Source organism: Passer domesticus, chromosome 4 (assembly GCF_036417665.1).
Source record: "Passer domesticus isolate bPasDom1 chromosome 4, bPasDom1.hap1, whole genome shotgun sequence".
Classification (NCBI taxonomy): Eukaryota; Metazoa; Chordata; class Aves; order Passeriformes; family Passeridae; genus Passer; species Passer domesticus.
This window is the reverse complement of record NC_087477.1, coordinates 66,589,881-66,617,414: the sequence shown is the minus strand read 5'-3', so window position 1 is coordinate 66,617,414 and position 27,534 is coordinate 66,589,881. Positions and strand designations below refer to the sequence as shown.

Genomic DNA, 27,534 nt, shown 5'->3' with positions numbered 1-27,534 from the left:
TACAACCTGCTAGCTGTCTCATAAAGATAGGGGTACCTGCTCCTTTATTCATTTTGTGCCTCGGAAGATATTATTAGAAAAACATTATTCCTCCCTTTTTGTAGATGTGCACAGCAGAAGTCAAACAAGATCTAAGTTAACTTTTCATTTCTAAACCAACTGAAACACAGAAACCAGCAGAACCTCTTACAGGCTGGTACCACAAAACCTTCAACTTGGCAGGAAAAGATAAATAACAGGAGTGAAAGATGCCATCTTGAGAAAACAGAGCATAAAGACTGTCTTTTAAATATATATGCCTTTATACTTCAGTCAAATCACATCTTTGTTTTTAACTAAATCATACCTGCCATTTGTCTCTCATCTTATTTGTTTACTACACTTTTGCATTAGCGTCGTTAAAATGGTTCATTATTTTAATAGCCTGACCTTGCAGTGTCTTAACACATATAACAGATTACCTTATTTTCATAGTGTTATAATAGAAAACAAAATTGCCCTTTCTGGGTAAAAATATGCATGTACAATCTTGCCCACAATTCATTCACTTCTGCTATGCAGCAAAAGTTCTAATTAACCAGGCCTCTCAGGGGCCTGGTTAACTTCTACTTGCACAGCTATATTGCTGAAAACTGTAATATGGTCAACAACTCCCTAAGAAGAAGAGGCTTTGCACTTTCTGGAATGAGAGAAGAAATGATTTTGCATGGATCAGTAAAGATAGCAATAATTGCCATAAGGCTTACTGCAATTTATGCAGGAGAAGTCTCTCAATTGTTCATAGTGGACTGTCAGATGTGAGACAGCATGCAAATGGAGCAGATCATAAAAATAATTTCTAGCTTGGATTCTTAGAACAAAACTCTTGAAACCTTCTTTTATTGCTTGGAAAAGTAGGAATAGAGAAAACAATGTGATTGCTGGAAACACAACAGAAGTGCATATTTTATTATTCATACTTTTTTACAGAGCTACAACAAGCTAAATAATACAGTTTCCCAAGATTTATGCACAGCTATATCTTGGTAGAACAAAAGGTTCATAAATTGCCAGCACTGTATTAGTCTTCTTTCAATTTAGAAACAATTAAAATCTTTGTTGAAAGGTTATATCTTTTTCTGCGGCCACTGGTGTTTTAAGACATGGAAATGCAGAAAAGTTTCTGCTCATTTTTGGATACTATACAGTTAAGTAACTTAATGTCTTATTCTGCATTGTCTGTTTGATTAATTTCAAGACAGCAGTGAAAATACATTAGGAATATTTGGAAAACTAAAAATTATACTGAAATAAGTCTGAACTTTGGCAATTATGGTAGGTGCTATTGTTCAATTTTTGCAAAGCAGGGAATACTTGCTGACAGCCAATTGTTACAGCTCTTTCACTGAGCACCTCAGCAGAGTATGGTACATATAATATTGAATATAGTGTTTCAAGCACTATCAGTCATTTTGTGTCACCTTCCCAATGGTATTCAGTTTTCTAAGACACAGGTCACTTAGGTAATTTTGAGCATGTAGAAATACTGAAGCATGTCTTCCCAAGATGGCTACCTCCTACCTGGAACTTGAAACCATCTTTAAATATTTCTTAGCTATCAGTGTTTATCCATATGCATTAGATGTAAGACTCATCTCACCAAATTGTAATGGTATGAAAGTATAGGATTTCTAATCTAAACTAGTTGCCTAATGCAAATGTCTTTGAATATCATAATCTTTCATCTGTCAGAGAACAGTTTATTCCTCATGCTTAGAGAGTATCTAACATGGGTTTGAAGTGGAAAGAAAAATATGAAGGAATAAAGATTGTGTTAAAGTTCCAACACTTCCTGACACTGACAGTTTTACAGCATCTCCTGAATCTTTTCCTCAGCCATTTATAGGCTTCTCAGAATCTTACTTCACTCAAAGCAAGAGCCTATTTCTTTGTGAATGCAGTACAGGCTGCATTCACAAGTCTCTAATCCCCGAATTTTGCTTAGGGGCTTGGTATGTCCAAAATAAAAAGACAGACCTCTGGATGGACTGACTCCAGGGATTCCAGACATCCCTCATGAGTACCTCACTGAGACACCTAAACATGATGATAAAAGGCTGGTGTCTTCCATTGCCCAGGTTCTTATAAAGGTCTGCTGCTATTGAGAGTGAAGGAGAAGGCACTGACTGCCTAAAAAGGAGAGCTCTAAAATGTACACCTGCCAGTGACCTGTCTTTTTTTTTGTTTTAACCTATGTTATGGAGCAACAGTAGACATCCCTCTTTTTCTTTTTGGAAAATACATTTCTGCTTCACCTCATCTTGTCTTACTTTACTTATCTTTGGGAGTTATGCCTTGGAGGGATTTTCTGTGCTATTGAGTTCTTGACTGCTGAAGATCAGCAGCTTTAACATTTGCCTGTCAATGGCAGTTTTTGTAATCTCATGTTCCATACTCGGGAGTGCTGGACGTTACAGCCTTGACATTTGGCCTAAGATTGAGGACTTGCTATTAGTATTTCCCCAGGAAACTGACACTTGATGGACAGGTTACATAATCCATGCTTGGATACATTTCTTAGTGAATTGATCTCCATTTCAAATTGACATGGGCAAAGACACAAATGTAGTACATCACCATCTATTCCCCACCCATAGTGTATTTTAATAAAATGCAACATGCATCGCATCATAAGCTGTGAAGCATATAAATCTGCAACATGCAGTTTGAAACTTGCTTACAAAATACCATAAATGCCTTCCACATTTCCCTTGTGTTTGTTTACTTATGCAGGAAGTCTAGAAAAATATTTTGATGTATTGCATGCCATAATTCTTAACATTACTCAAAATGTTCCAAAAGACTTTTAGTGAAAGTTAACCCACATCAATCACGACCTTGACATGAAAAATTACTGCCAACCTTTAAATAAAAGAAGAAGGAACAAGCACTCTAATACTCCTGGCTGATGCTGAATTGTTAAAAACATTTAAAGCGTTATGCACATATTCTGGCTACAGTGGAACAATATAAAAGGGAGCCAATCATTTATTACCTTGGCAAACATAATTAAAGATCTTTTATCTTCTCAACTTATATGATCCCAGAATGTGCATTTTATATAGGGAGAATTATATTTAGTAACTATTGTATTAGTAACTATAGTAACTCTTTCTACTTTAGATTAACATAGATTCCAATGAATTCCCTAGGAGCTTTTCAAAGTTAGTAAAAATGTGCATTCAGGCCATGACTTTGTCTCATACGTTGCACCTTCCCTATTGTATTTCCCCAGCTGAAGTTATCCAAACAAAAGGTGATATTAGACTAAGCAGGTTGACCTGATTTTCTGGTATTCCTTTTTATGAGGGAACAACAAGGAATACATGCCAAGATCTGGTTGTCTCAATGGATCTGGATACAGAGATCTTTTTATTCACGGAAAGCACAAACAGCATGGTCTCCATCTCTGTGCCAAAACTTCAATAATGTGCCTACCAAGGTGGCATATGTCCTGTAGCTCCTCCAAGAAAAGTAAGTTTTATCAGAAATCTGAGACTTAATGTTATCATGTCAAATTCCCTGTATCTCTGGAGAGTTTTGGTCAATCTGATATCTTTGGACACAGAATTAAATATTATTCAAATGAGGAAATGTTTCCATTCTTTGTTATTATAGAAAACTTCAGCCTGGAAATATTTTAGCCATACATTCCTCTAGACTGTATGCTTTATAAAACCTTGTTATTACAAATCCAGCTTATTTCAAAGCCTTGATTCGCAAAGCCTCTTTATATACAGATTCTGGTGGTTTTTTGAAGCACATCTAAATCATATCATCTAATTTATTCAAAGTTCTGATTGTGGTTTTCAGTCTCTTGCAGCATTTCAACAAGTTTTGCAAACTATGAAATTTTATGAAAATAAATTTACCTGAGGATACAAAAACTACTCTGCTGCTTCATCTGACTTGTTATTCTACTCTTGTAGTGGTCAGCTTCACCTATAAATGTTCTATCACACTTTTAAATCATGCAGTTCTGTATCTCTTAGGGAAATACATGAAGGCAATTTCCTTCTGCTCACAGTGGTAGCTTTACAGGCTTAGCTTGGACTCCTACTGTCCATGAACTAAAGGCATTTTAACTGAGTTAACAAAAAAAAATAAATTAAAAATTAAAAAAAAATCCTGGAAATTACCAGGATTTTTGAAACAGCTACCCCACAGCATTTGACAAAATCAGTTTCCAGAAAGTATGAACAATGGTCACAAATAAGAAAATAAATGTAACCAAAAGCAGATGAAACTAATCAGTTCTTTTCTGTGATGTCTTCTTGCTGCCTGAGACATAAATGTAAATTTAGTATATGTCAGCCCTATAAATGAAAAGCACTAGACTCAGTTTGTAACTATGAAACTTCAATACAACTAGTAAATTGAAAACATTAAAGAAAAAACCTTATGAAGGAGAAGATGCGATCTGTGTACACATGTTTCTCTTTGTCCTATTTCCCACCAGCAGCTGCTGGTTCAACCAGATAACTATTGCTTGCCAGCATCTTAAAGATCTGGTCAGCCTTACAGCTCAGTTTTTCAAAGGAAAAGACTGGTAGCAGAGACACCAACCATTTTCAATCAGTCTTATAGTAGATTACTTTTGTTTTAAAGAACTTGAAAGCCTGTAATGAGTTTTAGTTTTTTAATTTGTCTTCTTTTGTGGAAGATTCTTGTGCTTGTTTTGACTGGGATAGGTATTTTTTTTCATAGTAGCTGGTAATTTGGATTTGGGCTGAAAAATGTTGATAGTGTTGATAGTGTAGAGGTGACATTTCTCTTCCCAAAACACGGCTACATGTGACAGGGCCCTGCTCTCCTGGAGTTTCCTGCAGCCCTGCCTGCCCATGGGAAGGGGTGAATGACTACCTTGTTTTGCTTTCCTTGTGTGAGCAGCTTTTGCTTTACCTGTTAAACTGTCTTAATCTCAACCACACTTTCTCCAGCTTTTGCTCTTCCAATTCTTTCCCTCATCCCATTGTAGGGGGACTGAGAGAGCAAGTGTGGGACTTGGCTGCTGGCCAGGATTTAACAATGACAATGCTGAAAGAATCTCTTCTCTCTTCTTCTGCTTGTTTTCAGTAATTGTTTTGTAACGGCAAGGAACACTTCAGGAGAATCTATTGGCCATGTTAGGTTATGTCTGACCACTAGACTGATGCTCTGAAGTCTATAACTCATGGGATTCTGTGCCATAATATTTCTTCCACTTCATTTACAATATTCCTATTTTTAGAATCAATGTGAGACAGACACAATTATACTTGAAGTTCAGTAGCATGTAATAGGTTTGAATTTGACTCTTGAATTATCCTAATCATAATTTTCACAATTTAACATAATTTACACGATGCTATTTAGTTTTAAACATTCTGGACTCAAAGTCCCATGTTTAAAATCAGGTATTTTCAAAAAAACCCCAAACATAAATTATGAAGAAATGCATTATAGTCAAGTACATGTGATATGCTATGTTTAGCAAATACAGAGTAGCATGTGAGATTATATTTTTAGCAGCTGTATTCTCCATTAATATTTTTTTCTGAATGCTGAGAACAGCCATCCAGAGTGAACTTGCACTCTTTATTGCTGTGGAAATTTGAAAAAGCTGCTATAAATTTGAGTTTTCCTTTCCCAGCTGTATTTTAACCCAATTTCTACCTGTGTTTCATCTCGTTACTACTGGGTCCTGTCCTTCAACAGCAATTTCCAGTCTCCTTGCAGCTAAGCTCCTCAACATTACAACTGCAATCAGGTGGGGACCTGGAACCCTGAGTTTTTTCTGACAAGTTCTTTCATGAGAACTAGCAGCAGCGAGTTTGAATTGTTACAGAACTATGTTGCAGATTCACTATTTTGCAACTCACAATGGTGTGATAGCATAATGGATAAAAAATATTCTACAAAGGCAAACAGGAACTCCTCAGATATGTTTTCATCTGTTTAAATAAATAATAAATCAATTATAAAACAAAACATACCAAAATATCTTTACCAAAAGACTGATATATTCAGTCAACTTTAGTTAGGCAAGCTACTGGGAGCAGGGACAACCCAGAGGAGTGGAGATGGCCCCACCAAGTCATGCTTTGCCTAAGATTTACAGGTAGCACATTTTAGAAGAATTTCTATTCCAAAAATATTTTTAGTTTAGAGTTTCCTGGACCCCTTTGGAGTGTAACTTTGAAGGCCTTAACTGAGTCATAACTAAAATTGTAACTAAAACATACTCCAAGAGACTAAAATGTCACTGCTTCTTTCAAGTACAGATGTGGAAGACATCACTAGTATTATCCTCATAGAACCTCATGGCAAATTTTGACTTGCATATGTGTGTCTAAGAACTGTATACTGATATCCCATTGATGTCAGTAGCATATCACAGCTGAGACCTGTTGTGCATATCTGAGAGGAAATTTTTGTAACTGAAAAGATTTCTTAGTGTCTAAAAGATAAAAAATTGTGATGAGATGTGGTCATTGTTCCCAGAGCTGTATAATTATGCTTCAATGTTCTAGTTACAGTCTTGCTGTGGATTTGCATGTGTAACTCCTGGTGATTAAAGCGAAACATGAAGAGCAGAACTAAGCTTTTGCTCTTTGGGAAGCAATATATGAAACTCTGCCCACTGAAATCACTAGGAGTATTTTCTTTTCTTTGCTGGGTCAGGATTTTCTGCCAGGTCTTGCTAAGTGCTCAATAGATTCATTTTCAGAGACTCTATTCCCTCTCCCTTTTCTCCTGGTTAGATAAGATAAAGTATTTTCAAGAAAAAAGTAAAAAGAGAACTAACCCAAATAAATGCATAACCTCGATATCCTACTTCTGCCTGGTATAAAAGTAGAAAAAGAGGGTTTATGTTCCTAATGTAGTTTTATTCGAAATCCAATGTAAATATAGAATGAAATGTAAATCCATTGGGGTTTTGTGTGGTGAATTTTACAACATTTTTAATATTGATTCAACTATATGCTGAAAAGTGTCTTTCATTAAAAAATCCATAAGCATTTGAGGAAGGAGTTGAGGTGATGTCTTTGTGTCTGCCAAAGTTTAAGCCCCTCTTGTATATAGCCAAGTGAAATCCAGAAGTGGGCAAAATGACGTAAACCATGTCCTTCTCTTATCTCCAAGATTTTATTACATGCTTGCCTTTATACTTGTAGCTCCTTGGTTATAGTTCAATTGAGTTCTGCCTCACTGTGTCACTGACTTAAGTATTTTTCACTTTTCTAATGTCAATAGCTCTTCTGTTGAGAGGACTCAACAGGAAGTGGATGCAGGCAGTTTGAGCTCTGATGAGATCCCTTAATCCACCCCTAATCCCCCTCAATTAAAACTCCATTGATGACAGAAAAATCATTAAGTGCTGAAGAACAGGAAAATGAGTGAAAACAACCCTGCATGAGAAATTAGATACACACTTTTAACAGGGATGTCCTGCTCTTTCCCTAGCACACCTCCTTTCTGTGTCATCCCTGGCAAGCCAAGCTCTTAACTCCTACAGCTGAGTAGGTAAAAACATACCCTGGCTGGCAGCTTAAGTGATGCAGCTCTCACTGTTCTGGGACAGTTATGCACAGAATACCCAACCACTCATCCCACTGCTGGGGAGCTTGAGGGGATCTGGAGACTTAAGTGAAAGGTCCATTCAGTGACTCTTTTATTCTATAAACACATACCTCTAGTAAACTGTGCATGCCTGTTCTACTGATACACTGCTGCTTACCTCAGTATTTCTGTAAATAATTTCTTGTGATGAACTTTGCAGAGATTGAAGAAAAACTGCAAGTAAAAATATTTTTTAAATAATTTTGTCTATAAATATAAAGTTTTAATAGTATTCTTTCCTATTTTCTACTGTAAACTACAAAGGGTATTTAATGTTTGATATTTTTACAGCTAGTGTGTCCATTTTTCTGGCTTACATATTTTCTAATGAAGTGGGGGGAAATTAAGCCAAGAAAGCAATATTTAATGTTACCTCTCCCTTTTGCACAGCCCTCTCCTCCAAAACTTTCAGATGGTTTGTAGGTCATAGTGAAAGAGGAAGCATAGTAGAAGGTGTACAAAGAACTAAGGAGCAGCAGGTCTCAATGATATTTTCCACTGGGAAACCTGGGAACCATATGCTGTAAATGTTGAGCACAGTTAATGTGGCTTGAAGCAGCATTAAATCCATCTACCCTGCATGAACCCCCTCCCTCCAGAGTGCACTTTCTGTACTTCTTTTGGTCATCGAGCCAAAAGAAGTACAGAAACCAGCTGGACTTTGTTAAAGGTTCTGGTGGTGGCCAAAGGAAAGCTTTTGATAATGGTCTTTTTGCAAGTCTATGCTGAGAATCTATAGCATCGCAGTCTTGATTTCTCATGGATTCCCAGCCTTTCTTTTCTTCCTTTCTTAGTTGGAAATTACCCTATTTGTAATCTCATAACCTCATAGACAGCAGAAGGGTATGAGGTAATTCACAGAAACTTAAGACCCAAGCAACTGTACTCTTCTTGGGCTTATTTTATTCCCTTGTGTGATTTTACACTGTAAGGGAGTATGTAAACTTCCATCTTTCTTCATCACTGCTTAAAAATGGAATGGCCTGGTAGTTTTCCAGGCAATCTGTGTGTACCTATAAACTGAAATGCAGCTCATAAACATTAACCATGTTGAAACAATACATTCGCTGTTTGCAATCACATTATAAACAACTTAGATGTAAGACACAATTTGTAGGCATCTGTGATGTCCCAGCACATAGAAACCGAACCTCCACACCTAAACCACAGAGAAATTATCACATGTATGTTTTGACCTGCACATAAGTTTTCAACCAATATGTATATTATCCCATTGTTTTTAATGAGTAAGTCTTTATGAAATATTGGTGGTATTAAACCTCTGACCACTTTTACACTCCTTTAATGCCTCCTTTCTCTATTTCCTTGGTACACACTTACTGCTGTCTACTTCAAACTGCACATTTTCATAACATCTTTTCTACGTGTTTAAGTGCCTTGTTCAACGCCTTGTATTCTAATTCCCATGTAGTGCCCCTGGGGGTTGCAGTAAAAACAATAATTCACAGGTCCTGATCCTTCAGATACTTTCTAGTACAAGTAATATCCACTAACGCTGGTAAGCATGTCCAAGAACAGGCTGATGATTTGTGCACTTGGCAAACAGAGGCTCAAGAGATTCTTTAGAGGTTTCACTTGATAAACAGGAGAATGTTGGCAGGCATGTATTCCCTGACATTTATTTTGATACAACAAAAAGCTTTTGAAAGATGGGCAATTTCCAAGTATTGAAGTACCTTGCAAGTTGCTTGTAGATCTCCCTCAGACAGCTGGGAGTCATCCCACTTGCTCTGCAGCCACCAGAGTCAGCTGCCACTCATCTGCTGCAGCTGGAAAATTACAGGATCTGCAAATCTTCCACAACTCCTCCAAGTCCTATTTACAGAAATTTACTAGGATCTTCACTAAGAGGTTCTGGTTCCATTGATAATTTTTGAGGGGACTTGGCTGGTTTCTTCCACCTCTTTTTTTGAACAATTTTGATACAAGTAAACATAAGGTCAGAGTCAAGACCTTGCAGAAAAATTCTCTATTTTATTACACTGCAAACTTGTATGTTTTAGCACTTAGTGCTGTTGCAGAGTAGTCCACTAGCAGACACTCTCTGTCAGTTTATTTTTCTATAGTGAAATAAATTTAAAAAGGCACTGTTGCTGGCTTTTTACAGGAGAAAATTCTACATGACTTGATTAATCTTATGAATAATACTCTAGACTGATTTATTTTCTTTAAGTCAGACAGACAATTTAGTTACACAGTCCTCCTCAGGAGTCAGAGAATATATATGGGGAATGTGATGTTCAAATGGGTGCCTGAGGTGTCAGTTCCTTTATCAGCTCTATTGCAGATATCCTGCTTCCTGTGCTCCTAGTTTTCCAATCTGTTAGATATGGCTGAAGTTCCTGATCAGTTGTATGAAGACACTGAGGTCAGGCTACTTTGCCCAGATAAATTATGGTCAGATTTCACCCTGAGAAAGATCCATTTGCCTGATGGCAAGAGGATATTACTCTTGATGTGTAGAATACTCACACAGTGTACCTTTTCAATATTACAAATCTAAATATTCTTAAAGAGTAAGCCTAGATCTTCAAAATGAGATGTGTTCATCCATTCAGCATCTGCTGTTCGTAGATAACAGGGTCTGTTCACTGATTCCAGCTATTTGACCCTGTGCTCCTTTGGGAACACAAATTACAAATGATGAAGCCACATGGGCTCTTTGTGACCACAGATGAGGACCTTAAACCTCTAAGCAGCACCAAGAAAAACAGAACAAGCTACAGATCCCTCCATGTCTTTTCAATATGTCCTGTGTATGAAGTGACATGCTCAATATGCTGCCCCAGGGAGCAGACCAGGAGAGTCTGCAGCCCAGGAGAGACCCAGCCTGTGCCTTCCTGGCACCTAAGGGATGCCACCCCTGCTGCCAGGCCATGTCTTGGCAAGGCAAAAGCAAGTCTGCAGCTTTTCTCTCCTCACTTCCTCACTCAATTAGCCTGCACAGAGAAAGTTTTGGCTCTAATCAGACATCATTTCCCACCAGCTATTGCAGTTGATGAAAAAGGGATTTCAAAGCACTTGATTATGTATGCAGCCTGAGCCTCTATGTACACTTGTAAGACAGGATAACAGGTTGGTGTCTTTCTTCCAAGTGATTTTTTTAAGCACAATTTTGCTAAAGTCAGCATTTCTAGCCTCAGGCATTTGTGGCCAGCCCAACTAGGAAAGCATCTACACAATTCCATGACTATGAAAAACATTAGTCAAGGGAGAAGGAAGAGGTGTGTACTTGAGAGACAGGCACTATGGCAAATCAGAATGCTGTAGGAAGGTCAGAACAGCAGGCACCAAAAATAAAACATTAATCATAAAGTCAAAATTCAGGTGCTGTCTAGTGTCTCCATGGAAGAAAACAGCACCTTTTCCAGAAACAGATGATCAGGCACATTTGACTCTATTTGAGCTGAGGCAGACAGACCAGCACTCGTTGCTGATGGGCAGCACAATGGCAGGCTACCAAAGTCCCAGGTGCTGTTCTCCCTGTCACTGTAGATGTGAGACTGGAAATGATCTAGACAACATTTTGAGACACTACCATTCACACTCAATGAAACTGAAGTGGTTTAAACTGTTCCTAAAATACATTCACTCTCTGAGAATAGAAACACTGGGTCACTTTTGCTTATGTTTTGTTCTCATTTCATGCAAAGTTAGCGCTGCAAGCTCTGCAGACTCTGTTTTCATTGAGCAGTGAGGAAGCAAGACCACAGCTTCAATCTAGCACCAACATCCTAAGTCAGATGTACTCCTTCATATCTACCTTGGTTTCCAAACCTTGTTTAATTCAGGTGAAATACAGAACTGTAACACTGCTCTACTTGTATTCCCTGAATTCTAGCAAAATTGATCTTGTGAAATTTAGCTTCAGCAGAGAGCAGAAGCCTTGAAGAAGATCTTTCCCAGGTTCTTTGAGTTGAACCTTTCCTCAGGTCTACTTGATGAAATACAAATTCCACCGGAAAGGTGAAGGTTTCTATGAACTTCTTAAATGAAAAAAAACTTAATTGATATAATTCAAGAGGTAACTGCCAAATGTGACTTGCTAATGCAGAAACATCCAGAACAGTTTCTTAGGGACTGCTACTGAGTTTTTATGCAAATTCCCAGCTCCAAGTTTTATAGAAAAAAAATCACTAAAAATAATTTTGCATATTGCATAGTATCATTATTTTGAAAATATTCATTTTGTTTGGACTTGAAATATCAGGGTTGAGTGACGTAAAAACAAAGTACATCAAAGGGCTTTGGATGCTCTCTTCATATACTAATTTGGAAAAGTAATTTTCATATTTCTTTTTTCTTCTGGAACTCACATTCTTCTGAGAAAACTAACAGAAGTCAAAATTTTCTTTCCAGAAAAATGTGGGGTTTTTTTAAGTATGCTCTTAGAAAATATTTTTTGGGGTTTTTTTTCTGGAAAAATGTATTTACTATACATAGTGTTTAAATTGTGTCCAGCTATTAGGAAAAAAAATATAAACATCTTTCCAATATAAAGATACAAAGAGTAAAGGAGGGGAAAAAAACCCACAAAACCATACGTACAAAAGACAGCATTAAAACAAAAGAAAACAAAAAAATAACTGCTTTATTTGTTCTTATGGATTGTGCAACTTGGCTCTTTATGAGTTGTTGAATGACAACTTAATTTGCAAGTGGGAGAGCAAAGAGAATAATGTGATAATTTATCTCCAAATGAAGATAGAGCAATAGCATACACAAAATGTATGAACCGTCTTTACAGACAGATATTTTAAAGTCTCCTAGTAAAAAGTATTTTAGCCTTTTTTTAAAGAACAGCTGTATACAGCTGAAATTAATTTCACTTGTGCTTTTAAAAGCCTTTTACATGGGAAACTAATGCACAACTTGCTACTTGGTAGGGTAGAGTATGGGTGCATTTAAGAGGAGAAGGGTGTGTTTTAATATGCAAGTCTAATAGTGCTATCAGGTTTTCAAGAATCAGAATTATCTAATTGCCTCCTAAAGCACATCTAAATATCATGATATTCAGAGAGATGTTGTGTATTGTTAAATTTTTTCAGTAATATATAACAAGAACACAATAGCTCCAGTAAATCAAACTAAAATGAGTGATTAAGTACCTGATTTAATACTGTGCATTAATTTTAGTTCAGATGGTCCTTGCTTTGTTTTATAATACAATTGCATTCAAGACTACGTCATTTGCATGCTACTGGAAGGTACATTAAAAAATAATCTTAAATTATCAAGAATGAAAGGGAACAATTGTTAGGATACAGTGCCCATATATCAAAGACAAGTCTTTAGTGAGCTTCTCTATTCTTATTTAAGAACACGTATTTCATTGCCTTAGAATTCTTGATTTTTTTCTAAAATCCAGCCAGGTTGCTTCCCTTCAGGTTTCTAGACTCTGAATCATTACTGCTGCTCCTGCAAACTGTCTGTAACCTCTTACTTAGCAAGTTTTAAATTCTCCTGCATCTATCTCAAAACTACAGGTGTACTGTATCATATCTTTCCAAAGGGTTCAGAGCCAAGAGGAGAATTTCATTCTAAATTACTTCTTTAAAGTTCTGTAGATCCACTCATCTATCTGCAGGGTCTTCTACCTCCATTCAAAAGATTATTCCACCTCTCAGGCTTTTATCTTGACTCCTAGTTGTCCATTGCTCCATCTGAAACCCACAAGTGGCTTTGGAAGAAAGGCAGAGTTCAGAGGTAAACACACGGTATGTTAGTTATACTGCCCAAAAATAAAACAAAAGTGGCCTATTAGAAAGATAGCTGATGTAATCTCTCTGAGAGTTATGGCCATGTCACCACAGGGAGCCTGTCCTGTGTCTGTGGTCCTGTCTCCCTGTGATGCTGCTGGTGCTGCTGCACATGGCTGACACGAGCAGAGCATGACAAAAAGCACAGCATCCATCAAGAAGAATTTCACCATTATGGTAAAGAACCTGACCTGTGTTTTTTCTAAGCCATCTAAGGCCCTTTCACTGTGGATTTCTTAAGCTGCATCTAGTCTTTTCCCAGTGCTGAAAAAGGCAATAACAGCCCCTTTTCATTGAGACAGTGGAAGGGCTCCTCCTGAAGCCTGAGTGTCCCTTCAGTGCCTCAAGGAATAACCATTCAGCTTGGTAAGAACTGCTGCCCTCCACCTGCCACCTCAGCATGATCCTTGAAATGCAACAGAAAGGCAAATGCATTGGGCTGTTAAGCTGAGAAAAGAAGGGCCTTGTTGATCCAGTCTGACTGCATGGGCCCATAAGTCAGTACATATGTTCCTGTCTCCATGTGGAGGAGATAATTCTCAGTGAGTGCCAGTGGCAGCTCTGGATACCAGCTGATTGCAGGGCAATTCATAATATAGTATAAGATGGAAACAATGGGCAGTCATGGGAGGTACATAAAACCTTAAAAATTTTATGAAGATAGATATATTAAGATATATTGTATGATGCTTATTAAGCTATGTAAATCTTAACTACTTATTAACAGTTTTATTTACAGTAGTACTGAGCAAACAGATTAGGAAAATATTCATATTCATAACAACTCATAATCCTCTATGTATGGTCGTCCCATTCGCCATCTTCTAGGTAAAAAATATTCCAAGAGCAACGCAGAAAAGAGAGCAACCCAGCATTCACAGAAACATGCCTTATCACTCTGGGGGAGAACACTGCTTCATGCATGGATCTACTTCTGATAAACACAAGGATATTAACACTAAAACACTGATGACCTAGTTCAACTGTTGACTGTATTATAATAGAGACAACAGTCTATACTGATACACACAGATCAACAATTTCAGCTCTAAAACATGAGCTCTAAAATATTCTTTACCCTTGTAACTCTTTGGTAGTAAGGCTGCAACACGTTATATGTTGCTCCTGTTCATATGGACACCTAATGCCTTTTCAGTCCTCCCAAGGGTTTATTTCAGCCATGTCCATAGTGGTGTTTCCACCACTGGCTGGTTACACACTACACACATGCATCCTCTTCTCCCTGAGTTCAGCAGCATTAGTGGTCCCTTGGTACTCACCAATTTCCAAACCAGAGGAGGAAGGTGTCTGATTTGTGGAGATCTCCAGGTCCTACTGTGTTCAACTGGAGCTATGGGGTGCTGAGACTGTCTGTAAATCAGCCTCTACGTGGAATGTCCATTGATTGATAAAATATTAAATTACTGTAATTAGTGCATAAATTTTAGGTAGTTACACAGTTCTTCCAGTCAAACAACATAAACTTTTGAAATTTATCCGTAACTATGGATGTATATTTAGACATTCTTAGATGTTTCTTACACTTTATATATCTATATTTGTGTAATGACAATTACTAAAGTAATAATATCTAGTAATGGATACTATTGAGTCTCTTTCATAGAAGCAGCTTCATCCCTGTAAAGAAGCTGCCAATTTAGCTAATAGAAAGCCCTCTCATTAGCTTGTTTTCAGTACTTCTTGCTTGAGAAACTTCCTTTGTTCTCATCAATGTGACTTTGAAATGAGACTAAAGGGAAAGAAGCTGGCTGGAACAGAAAATTCTTACACACTACTCCAAGCCTTCATAGAAGAATTTTTAAAGAAGACTGCAGTCTTAAAAATCACCAGAGTAGTTGAATGGCTTCCTAGAGATGCCAAGTGTCCAAAGTAACATAAATTTAAAGGTCATACTTTAAAAACATATAAGACTCTAACCTCCTTAAAACTGTGATGGATTTTATCTTAAATGAAGGATTTTACTTTTTTTTTTGTAAAACTATCCCATATGACTTTTGCCAAGTTGAATCTTATTTTGCCACTCTTTAGCCTCTTGAGATTCCAATTCTCCTAATTTAATAAAACCTGTGAATGCAATCAGCAGGCTACTCTTCTGCTCCTACATCTCTAATAAAAGACGTTGTATGAGTCTATATCCAGCAAAGATCCTTGTATCACACTTCTTGTAACCTCCTATGCTGTTATCTTGCATAATGTCTCAGCAAAAAAAGGCTGCATACTTCTCTCTCCTGCATATGGAAAACCAAATTGTAGATGCATATGTGTAAATTCCTTATTTGACCTATATTAGAGAGGAAAGTAACAAAAAAGCTGGAACTGGTTTCCCTCTTTTTCTAGCTTTTGTAAATAAGCCTGTTCTTATTTATGTGTATTTTCCAGCACTCATTTTCCTGTGCTCAGTTCCCAGTAAACCCACCAGAGATCCTCTAGCATCCGTCTTTGTTTCTCTCATGTTTATATATTAATCATTTCATATGACAATGCAAAATATTTCAGCAACAATAAAAGCTGACTGGAAAGCAGCTATAGCAAGCATAAAGGACCAAATTCTAATCCAGTTATATTAATGAGCTGCATGCTCCTGTCCAGCAGGACTCTCTTTTAGTTTGGTGTACTGCCTTATAGACTTTAGCAACAGAATAAATGGTGTGAAGTTTCTTCTTTGTTTATGTGAGCCTCTCAGTGCAAGTTCATGACATCTAGCAAGAAAGAAATATTCCAGAGCACCTCAAAAGTCTTGTAGCACCTCAAAAGTCTCATTTGAAGACTTCCTGCTGAGGGAGGGAACAGGCTCCATATCCTAGGGCAGAAATCCTGAGAAATGAATGGCCCAAGCTAAAGCTGGCCTCTTTATTCAATCTAAGAAAAGCTGAAGGTAACGTGACCTTCCTCTCCAAGGACATACCAGGCCCTCTGGGGAGTCACAGATTTGTTTGGTGGAAGAAAGTCACATCCCAGCAAGGGGTCTTTATCCTCTCTCCTAAATGATAAGTTAAAATCCATCAGTCATTTTAAATATGTCATACACAGAATTCTACCCTACAGCATTAAAATAAACCGCATGATACTGGTTTTGTGTTATTTTTCTTTCAACTGTTAAATAGTTTCTGTTAGGCACTCCAATACTACAGTAATGGGCTCTAGATAATAACTTAAACTCAGAGTTAGACTTTAAACATATTGCAGTGTTTGTCCTTAAAATACCACAGCACCATGGCATTTTTCAGCAAAACACAAGGGAAAAAAGCAAGAATGAAAAAATATGATTGCATCATATTAGGAAACAATAAGCTAAATACCAATCTTCAGGCATTTCTAAGTGATATCCTTGTGTTTATACTATTAGTTCAACCAACATTACTCTGCTTCAAACTGAAATAATAACATGAACAGAACCGTTTGTTCAGCCTGACTGCTGGAAAAGGAAAATGACGTTGTGTGTAGAACTGCAGGAAATTATGTTGACTGATAACAAATATAATTATTTCTGAATTATTATGATTGTGTCACAATCATTCCATGAATGCAAAAGATTTTTTCTTCACTCCTCCTTTTCCCCCTACAGCACAACTCCTTATCTTCCCTCTTTGTTCCTACCTTCTGCAGCAGTTGCAGCACTGGCACTGCGCCCCAGCACATGAAAGCTATACTACTGTGGATTATCAGACTTTTTGCCTGGAATAAGATGGATGCAGAAACACTCAGTTTAACAAAGGTCCCACGTTATCTTTGCCCAGGCTTCTTCACCCTGCTCTTTGAAGCTTTACTAGAGTATATTGTGTCACAGGGCAGCATAAAGGGTAGCTACTTCCTGAGATGGTTTACAGGCTGCAGAATTAGTTTGATTGTCAGAAAACAACTTAAAACAATAATTCATGACAGTGTCACTCTAAAAAAGTTAGTGATTCACGGCTGAGGTGTCGGTTGGATGTGAAGGTTCATTAAATGGATTCTAACAGGAAAATAGTAGAATAAGGAACAATGATTGGAGAAAACCCCCAAAACTGGTAAGCTATTGGAGACCATAGCTGGTGATGTACACTAGAGCAGCTGAAGAGAAAGGAGATTGATTGTGAAAACTAGACCCCAATAAGCAAAGAACTGAAAAAAAAATAGCAAACTATAACTGATTTACAACAGCTTGTTAAATAATATTGGAAAATGTTACCCAAAATAGTTCAAACGCTGATATCTGGTTTTGCACTAACTGAACCATGGGAATTTTTTTTGGATGGGCAGCTATCATGACCTGAGATCTGTTCCAACGATGCTGGTGGGGAAAAAAAGGTGACAGCTTCAGTTGTTAAAATCCACAGGCTATTGTAGAGAAAGCCTCCAGCCCACTGCACAGCAAGCTTTTAACCTGGACTAAACACCAGAATCTAGGAAATACCCCAAAGTGAAAAAATATCCAAAAACACTGCTAAGCTTTGGATAGATTCATCTGCAGTGACTAAGCAGCAACAAATAGGGCAGGTTTACAGAGAAAAATACACTGTGTGTCAAAGTAGAGTACCAGCTTCTGTGTAAAAAAGACCATTAGTCAGTAGCAGAGTCCAATGTCCCACGACATGACATGTTCTAGTAGTCCCCAGCCACTCTTTTGCTGTGCTATGAGCTGTAGGAGCTGGAGGATAGGAGGCAGGTTGGTTTATTCAATTGCTGAGCTGCAGAAGGCTGGCAGTGAGCTGCTGGCACCGGGGGGTGGTCACTCAGAGCCGTGAAAAGACTTTCTGAAAAAGGCAGTCACGACTGTCTGCCTCACACAATGTAACCAGTCACATCTCATCAGAGATGTCTAATGTCCTAACGATGTCTGCACTGCTTATTGACTGTGCACAAGAGAAAAGACTGTCTTGGACAAGGAGACTTTGTCTGGCACTAGCTCTGGACTGACTCTACATAAACAGGGTTTAAACAAACTCTTGCAAATTCTAGCAGAAGATTGCTGTTTTGAAAAGGGCTGTGTTTATCCTGGGCACTTGAGTATCACATCTGTGTCTTTTCTTTCACTGCCAGGATCTGGATGCTTGGGATCATAGCAGCAGCTCCTAATCGGGCTTTCCAATGTGGTGAATCTCTTTTTGCACTAATCCTGTTAAAAGGAGGGTTTCAGACAAAGCGTGAGGCACAAATCCAGCTACCAGCTCTTTGAGACCCTGCTTTTTGTGGAAAAATTAAAAATTTCTGTATTTGCCTGGGATATAGATCTGCTTTGTAATAACTAGCTCAGAAGGGGTTGTCCTACAAAACTCCCATGTTTGGCCTCTCAGGGTGTCACACAGAAGGGAAGCAACCACTGTCTGATCATCCCTTTTGTACAACACACAGACTAGTGGAATAACACAGACATCTTGATTTTGTATTAATCCATTAGGTCTCTGACAAGGCTTCACATCCATTCCTCCATTTATAATGCTTCAAATACAAATGTCCTGGCAACATTCTGCTCTTCCTATCTTCATAAAGATACATGGCAAATCTACTTTTCTCTCTCTTGCCTTTGTAACAGAGTGAAACCTACAGTACTGTCCCCAAATTGCCTTATTGCTTTGGTTCCTTAGGCTACATTTTAGAATATAAATATCTTGCAGCACACGAAATGAACACGGGATTTCCAGTATGTATAAGCTCTTAGAAGTAAAACAATATGAAACATTCTGAAACAAGTATGGCCTCTTGCTCCAGAAAGCAATGTATTAAAACTATCTTAGCTGCAACTTGACACTGTAGAAATTATCACAAGGGTCTTATATAGGGAAAATGCTTGTAAGCAACATTAAGGGAGATGGGTCACTAACTCCTCAAATAACAATGTCTTAAAATAATGAAAATAGAAAAGAATAAACTTGAGACATCCAAAACCTGAAAGCTTATCTTGGTAGATAAACTACTGTTACTAGCTACCTATTGAGCCAGCTAATGTTTAATTCCACTAACCTTGAGTGAAGGCCTGTGTAAGAGGCACAATCAGACAATAGGTGCAAAGGAAGAGATAAGGAAAAATGTACAAAGATTAGCAAGGAGAAAGGCTAGTAGGGGATTTTGTCTGCGGCAAAAAGAATTATGTTCTTATTGGGGGGAATAAGACATAAAAGAAAGGACATTATAGCACACTAAAGACAAGAGATCTGAGCTTTACAAAGTGTACTATGCAGAAGAAGTCATTAATATACATTTAAATACAAATATATATACATGTATATGCATTTTGCAGAGATATGAAAAGCTTTATGCTTTGCATCATGTTCCAGTTATACTTTCACTTTCTGAAATATGCATGCTTTGATCCTGGCAATGGGATAACACTATTTGTGTTCTATTTATCCATACTGCATAAAACTGTGTAAGATATATATTATGCTACAGCCAAGGCTTTGATACACAGGAATATTCCCTCCTTTAAATTATTAGCATTCCTTTTTACTCATCAGGAGCTTCATCACAGCTACCTGCCTAGAAGAGACCAGATTTATTCAAAATGTCCTTATGCTTTATATTGATGTTCCAGGCAATTCAGAAGTGGGACATCTGTCTGTGAGCACCTGGCAATAGTTTGCTGACAAGAGCAAAGAACATAAAGAAACATCGTTCTAGACCCCATCAGAAAAGCCAAGTACAGAAATGTAAACAGACTGGTTCAGGCTTCCTTTCTCAGCTGTAAAACACACAGAATAGGCAGTCATAGCTGCATTGCTGGCTAGTAACGAAAGCTTTGGGCTGCTGCAGTAAGTTTTGATGTATCAGCCATCTCTGAAGCAGATCACTAGCTCAGGCAATTTTTGGACTCTTTGAAGGAAGTCTAAAGTTAGAATTTCCTACTGCCTGGATATTTCTTAATACCTAAGGCTTTCACAGGTTAGTGGGAAACAAGAGGCATTTGGAGTTTACTGGACTTTTCAGCATCTGAATATGGTCCTATCTGATACATCCTCAAAGTGCTGAAAACATACAGAAGGAAAGACTTAAAGCAGTGGACTTCTTTTTGCCCAAATTGCATCAGCCATTGTTATGACCAGAGAGCAAAAGGAGCTATAGCACCTAAGGAACACTTCATTATATTGTGCACACTCACATTTTGTCCTGCATGTAATGACCACAAGACATGATTCTGATCTTCGTACATATGTCTGTGTTTATATACTTCTCTATGTATGTATGCAATATTTTATATAATGTTTTCAGTAAACTTGTATACCACATAACAATTCTATTGCTGACATGCATGTATATACTAAAATAGAGATACAAGATAACATTAATGTGTGTAATGACCAAGAACAGTAGTAGTAGTAGAGTAAGTAGAGCTAGGGAATTTTTTGTAAGTTTTAGACTAAAGAAGTATGTAAAGAAAAAACAACAATGAAGTCTCCTAAAGGAGCACACTGTATGTGGGAAACTCAGGCCAAGCATCATGAGTATGACAATTTAAGCATTTCAAGTTGTTTGAGGATTTTACAGTCCAAGTGAGTTTCAGGCTGGGCTGATTCCTTGATCTGTTTGAAAATCTAGCAGAAGCACCTGTGCTGAAAGAGAAGGAAGAGTGGGCATGGGGTGGGAATGAGCAGTCTAGGGAGGAACTCCTTCTACCAGCTTCGCTTTGAAATTCCAGCCCTGGCAGCACCTGGGAGTGCGGTGCAGGCAGATTATAAGAAATCTGACTTCTGTTGCTGCATACAACCAGAGCCATATGTGCATATCAGAGCATTATAAATAATGCATTCTTTGAATCTTGTTACCAAAACAAACAGACCATTGTTGAAACACCCTGCCAGCATCTATCTCTTGTTTCCACTAAAAATTTTCCGTGAACTTTCAACTTGTAACTGTCAGCCTTATAAAGCAAAAGGCAAAGGTCTCTGAACACTTGTTAAGGAAAAAACTTTAGTAGAAACTTCAGGGTAATATATGTTTCAGAACCTCACCTGTTCAAATCATCCTTTTCTTGTATTTCAGGGTGTTTTACTATGAGCCCAGCGGCTAATAATAACTTCCTGTGTGTTTATTGGAAGATGAATGTGTTTTATTTGCCTGCTTAAGTTCCAGAAATCTGCTCTATTTCAACCACATATGAAGATAAAATATATTGGTTGGTGAGCTATGAGCAGGTATCAGCAAGGGCATAGTCTGCTGGGATGAGACATTCATTCTTCCCTTAAGGGGATATACCCTGTACGTTCCAAGTTTCCACAGGTGCTTATGTGATAATGAAGACAGATATTTCAATTTCTCCAAGTTTTAACGAGGGGGAAATAGAAGTATTATGGTTAAAGACCCTTTCTGAAATTTGTATATTAGTCTTGGGCAAAACCTTTAAGTCTGTGCCTAAGGTTAAATCATCATAAATGGATATGCTCATGGAGTGAAAAAAAAATTTTTTAAAAAAAGTTGATTTAAATAGAGCACTGGTCATAGAGGACACATAGAGGAAAGGCGGGAAGGTAAGAAGACTCATCACCCCTCTTTCCCTTTAAGCACATGTTCTGAAGCCTGGAGCAGCCATCCAAATTACTACTGACAGCATCCACTCTTCCATAGAGAGGATCTGGGGGTGACAGGGGAGGAGTGTCCCCCTTTCTCAGTGCCATCTCTGCAGGTGTACAAGGTCTTCTCCTCAGGTGTGCATTGCTAGCTGCAATTTAAATATGGTCTTATGCTACTCCCAGGGCCAGATGGTATTCCCCAAACCAGTTACAGCTGCTTTGTTACTGTTTGTTTATACTGCAGTATAAGTAGTAGTGCCTCTCTGTTGTAAGTATTTATATAGTCCCTATCATTGCTGAGCCCAAGTCCCTCCCAGTCTTAAATGTGTTTATTCCCACAACAGCACTGTGAGGGCAGTGCTGTTAGCCCATGCAGGAGTAGGAAGACAGGACACAGGACAATTAAGGTCTAAAATAAAGCATGCAGACATCTGACTTCACTGATTCCAGTAGTGTTTATACATCTAACCAGAACTTCGTGTCCATGCCCATATAGTCAAGCACTCCATCCCTTGACAAGTTACGAAGCAGGGAATTCAAGTCAGCTCCCACCACCTAGCAGATGTCTTTCTTTTCTACGGGGGGAATGCGTCTGGTGAAACACGGGAATAACGCTGCATAACAAGGACACTGCCTGCCCTGAGGGGTAAATACTGTGGTCCCTTATTGCTGTGTAGATGATTTTCGGAGATGGAAGTGGAAGAACACTAAAGTAATGTAAAAGAGAAGTCATTGTGGAGTGAAAAGTTAATCACTTCTTCCCACAGTCTCACAAATATCTTTCTAAAGTTACACCTCCTAGAGGCAACTTTTCCCCTGGTAGGGATCCTGGTAGGAGAGCTACATATGAGTGATGGAGTTTTCCTGCTGTGCTGTGGGTTTTCTTGCTCAGGACAGTCTGTGGTTCTGAATTTTTCCTACCTAATGACTACAGGATTTGGTTTTTTAATTGGTTTCTGAGTATTAATTGCATATGAAAAGCTAAGGTATTTATCTTTGTAAAACGGTTCTGAATGCTGAATAACCAACTATTTTTCACAAGGAGTTTTACTATACAGCCTGAAAGGGAATGCAGATTTATACGATAAATACAACTGCTCCAAAAGAGATGAGATTTATCTTAGCAACTGGCAACTGGCTAAATCTCTCTAGGATTCATCCCCAGCCCCAGTCTATCAGTCAGTGTATCTTTCTTCTAAGGTTTCAATGCAGTAAAACATATTCTTTTATAAATTATAAAAGTTTTATTTTTTCAGAGACATGAGGAATTCCTTCATGTGAGAGTTTTTATCCCTTAATGAATCACACTAATAGCAGTAATATTAATAATTTACTTTTTATCCTAATCAGGATTATATCCAAATTATTAGGCACAGCCTTGAGTATAAATGAACTAGGGCAGGGGTAGTTTAGGGTTATTAGGCTAATACAGTCTCTAGACCCAAATAAATAAATAAATACATAAAAATCTTACCAAGAAACAGCAGAATCTTAACAATTGCCGAGCCAGCAGGACGCTGGAATCTTTGTGAGTTCACCCTTTATGGCCCAGGAAAAATACATTGTTAAAGCAATTTTGTTGTTCCTACCAGCAGACCTTGAAGTGGAAATTAACGAGTGGTGGTATTCTCTCACACCCAATCCCCTGTACATTTGCATTCATTTGCATATGAATGCCCAGCTAATTGTTTTGAAGTAACAATTAAGAGAACAATAGAGGAAAGAAAAGGGACTCCAGGCAGCAACTGACACCTGGGACTCTGTATTAAGAAAAGCTTTTACATATTTGAATTAAAAATAGACAAAGGAACAGAAACAGGCAGGCATAAAATTCATTACTGTAAGGAAAGTAGCACATCACATCCGTGCACGCTACCATGCTCCAGAATATGTTTCACCCTCATCCAGCCAAGAGATGTACAATACACTGGATGGTAGAGGAGGTTTTTCCTTCTGGTGTGCATTTTAGAAAAAAGTTGTTTCCTCACATTCCCCATATGCCTAAACCAAAGAGTTTGAGTTCAGAAGGAACATATTATTTTGCCAATTTGGCATCAATTTTAAAGTGGATTAACCTTTCCTGAGAAGTTCAGATATGCATGGATTCAGCAGTGCCTCTAAACCATTTGCCTGCGGTTAGAACTGGATCCATTGGAATATGATAATAAAGGTTTCATTTCTGCATAACACCATCAGTGCCATCTGAAATTATTACTCATGCTGCATTCCAGTAGGGATCCAATTATCCGATTGTTGGTGCAATGTGATTTGTTAGACGCAGTCCTCCCTCCTGGTAATGATGATGTAGCTCTTTTTATCTGGAGCAATTGCTGTTGTTAACTGCATCACTGGCAAATGCTTAGGCTCTGCTGTCCCCTCCTGAAAAAAGAAGCTTGGGGTTGAGAAGTAGGCTCGGAATGGAGCTAGGCACAGTTTCATTCAGTAATAACCCCTGCTACTAAAGAGGTTTATTGACTTCAAATTACTGATCACTAAAACCACTTTTGTACCCAGTAGGATCATCTGAGCCCTCCTGTAGTGAAAAAATGCCAGCACACAGCAGAATGGAAGGAAGTTTGAGGTCACAAGAAAAGTCCACATCAGCCAAAGAAGTGGGGAGCAGTGGGGCTGGATAATGGAATAAAGCTCTGGGAGAAGAATCTTCGGCAGTGGGATCTCTTGGGGAAACAGACACAACCAAAATCCTCATAAGAGCTGCAGCCCAGGAACTGCTCACACAGGACACTATTTTCAATCTAAAACTCCTTTCAACAAATTTTCTTTTATGGAGCAAAGAGGAAGTAAGTCGTATACTGTGTGCATTTCAAGAAATTTAAAAAAAAAAAAAAAAGGCAAACCAAACAAACAAAAAAACAAAAAAAAAACCCCCAAACCACACCAACCCCACCAAAAAACATAGATTAGCCCAGAAAACCCAGGCTCATGACCAACTATTTGTGATCCAGGCGAGACTATAGTTTGCAAGGGATGTTTGGGACACACTCTTAATGCAAAGGTGAAAATTGTAAACTGACATAAATTACATTTCTCAAAATGCAAAATTAATTAGCTTCGAATAGTTGTGAGCTATTCTGCAGGTAATAGCATCTTGGCACTCTGGTGGTCATGGGTGACAAAACTCTCCATATGCACCGGGCCTTTTTGAGTGAGAGGTCTTATTATTCAGAACAATAAAAACTTCTTCTTTTGCAATTAAATAGTTAATTTTAAAAAGAAGAGACAGACAATCACAGGAGCAGGTAATCTAATTTTTTATTGTCCTTCCTTAAATATCTGTAATTTCTGGTTTATTTTGATAAAAATTATTGTGAGATAACATACATCATACAATTGTATATATCACACCACAGCTAAGGCATGTGAAGGTACAGCATCATGTTTGAAGATGATCCTCATAATGAAATGAAATATTCGTAACACATCCTTTAGTATTGTCATGTTTGAATTGCCTGAATTGCTGGAAAATAAATGCCATATCTGTATAGGACTACAATGGCTTTTCTCTTACTTGATCACAAAGATAAGTAAGATAGACCCATTGAAAGGCAGATAGAACATTCACTATAAAGATTTGAAAAATATGGAATAATCCATCTCTATTTTTTTTAAATGCTCTTCTTCTTTTAACTTTTCCTGTTTTCACTTTTCCTGTTTTCCCATTCTTTTCATGTACTTCTAATACATTAAATAGAATGTTATGAATTGAAAAATAAAGGTCTCTGTTATGGATGAATTATTTTTTTCCATCAAGTCGTCTGAAGGTTAGACAGTCAACACCTACAAATTACACAGATGTGTCATATTCCTAAATGAATTGTATTATGCTGGCACACCTATGAATACTAAAAGAGATCTGCCACAAATCTCAGTATAAAATGCACCCCTCTAATTCATCTGGGAGTATACTGAATACAAGAATATTGTACCACTCTAAAAAGCAACAACATGCTGTGGGTGATGTTCTTTAGCAATTAGTTCTTTATCTCTTTGTTTGAATAACAGCTCTCTTTCCAAATTTGCAGATAAGGGAGTCACTATGAATTGGTGATATTGTTACACAGCTTTTATATTAAAAGCCATCCTCATGTGTGGTGTATGAAACAAGAAGAGAGAAAGGAAGATACTATCAAGAGCATGGCCAACTGTTGCCTCAAAATGTAATGCTAGATGTGTATTCTCAAAAAGTCCTTCTTAAAATATGATCTAATCCCCTATCATTTTCTGTGAGTGATGTGGTAGGAAGGAGAGAAAGAGTTGCCATTTTACAGCAGCAAAAAACAATAATGTTATGCAAGGGAACCAACTCTAGAACTGTTGATTGAGGAGCCAAGATTAGTGGCAGTGTGTTGATCAGCCAAAATTACAATGGGGACAAAGAGAAGAGAGCAGCTTAGCAGCCTCAAAATTTTCCTTCAGTTCTGGTGAGAGCAGCAGTGGACAATGTTCCACCAAAGCCAAGGACATTGGCTGTTGGAATCAATTTAATGGATGAACGACAGGGGAATCTTGAGATGTGTGTACTAGAGGTCCAGAGCCAGGGCACTTCTTTTGAAATTATGGGAAGATAACGTGAAGAACAGATTGAAAATAATATTTTAGGGGTATTTACTGGGATAGGTGGATAATGGAACACCTGGAAGTGGAAGAGTTTTAAGGGTGATTAGAAGGATTTTGGAAATTGATCAAGACTGGTTCTTAGGCAGGGAAGGAGGACTACAAATACAGATAAAATTGTTATTCAGTGTCTAGCACAGCTGGGCCCAAACTTTAAGGTGCTACCTTAATGTAAACAATACATAGCAATAATAGCTTTCCATAGAACTCATTATACTAGAAAATGTTAAACACATGATGCCATTATGACTGGGGTTTCTTCTAAAACATAGTTATTTCAGAAGAGGATAGCTTAATCTCCTAATTTTATGCCATTTTAACTTGTTAATTTAGTATTCAGCATGCTATGAATTGACCTCTTATTTCATATTTATTGGTGAAAGCTAACCTAAATTGTCACAAGTTGTAATTTTGTGGTGGACCTGGTGAAAAGTAGATCCTATTTTCAACATTCAGCTCCAATGGCACTACAGTAGTAAAATAATTAGAATGTATACATGAAAGCTGAAATAAAATGATACCCAGAGGGCCAGTGCTAATGCATATGGTACTATAGTAGAAATACATAAAGAAAGATTATACACTAGGTAGTCCAAAGAGATTCTAGTCAATCTACCATGAACAAGAATCATAATTGCCATAAACCACAGTAAAAAGTGCACCTAGTCAGAGGTCACTTTGTAGCACGAGGAGGACAAAGATAATGAAGTGTGGTCAAATAGTAGAATCCACCCTGCAGGGCTTTGATTAGGGCACTTGCTAATTCTTTAATCTTTAATTGTGCATGTGTAAGGTGTATGCTCTGCCAAGACAATTCAAAGTTGCATTTTCTTCTGTGTGAATGTGTGAATCAATATTAGTGATTGAGTAAGACAAGCTCATCTGCTCACTCTGTCTTGAAACATGACTTATGTGGTGAGACTACATCTAGTGGGAGGGCAACTGAAATGCTTATAGCCAAATGAGTGAGAGCT

At 37.8% G+C, this 27,534-nt stretch overlaps 1 long non-coding RNA gene across 1 annotated transcript in view; it reads left to right on the top strand.

Moving 5' to 3' along the window:
* LOC135300065 (uncharacterized) overlaps positions 1 to 24,709 on the top strand; it is a 34,596-nt gene extending 9,887 nt beyond the window's left edge. Inside the window, exon 3 of the long non-coding RNA XR_010361938.1 lies at positions 24,440 to 24,709. This is a non-coding gene — a long non-coding RNA (uncharacterized LOC135300065). The remainder of the gene's footprint in view (positions 1 to 24,439) is intronic.
* The last annotated feature ends 2,825 nt before the right edge of the window (positions 24,710 to 27,534 follow it).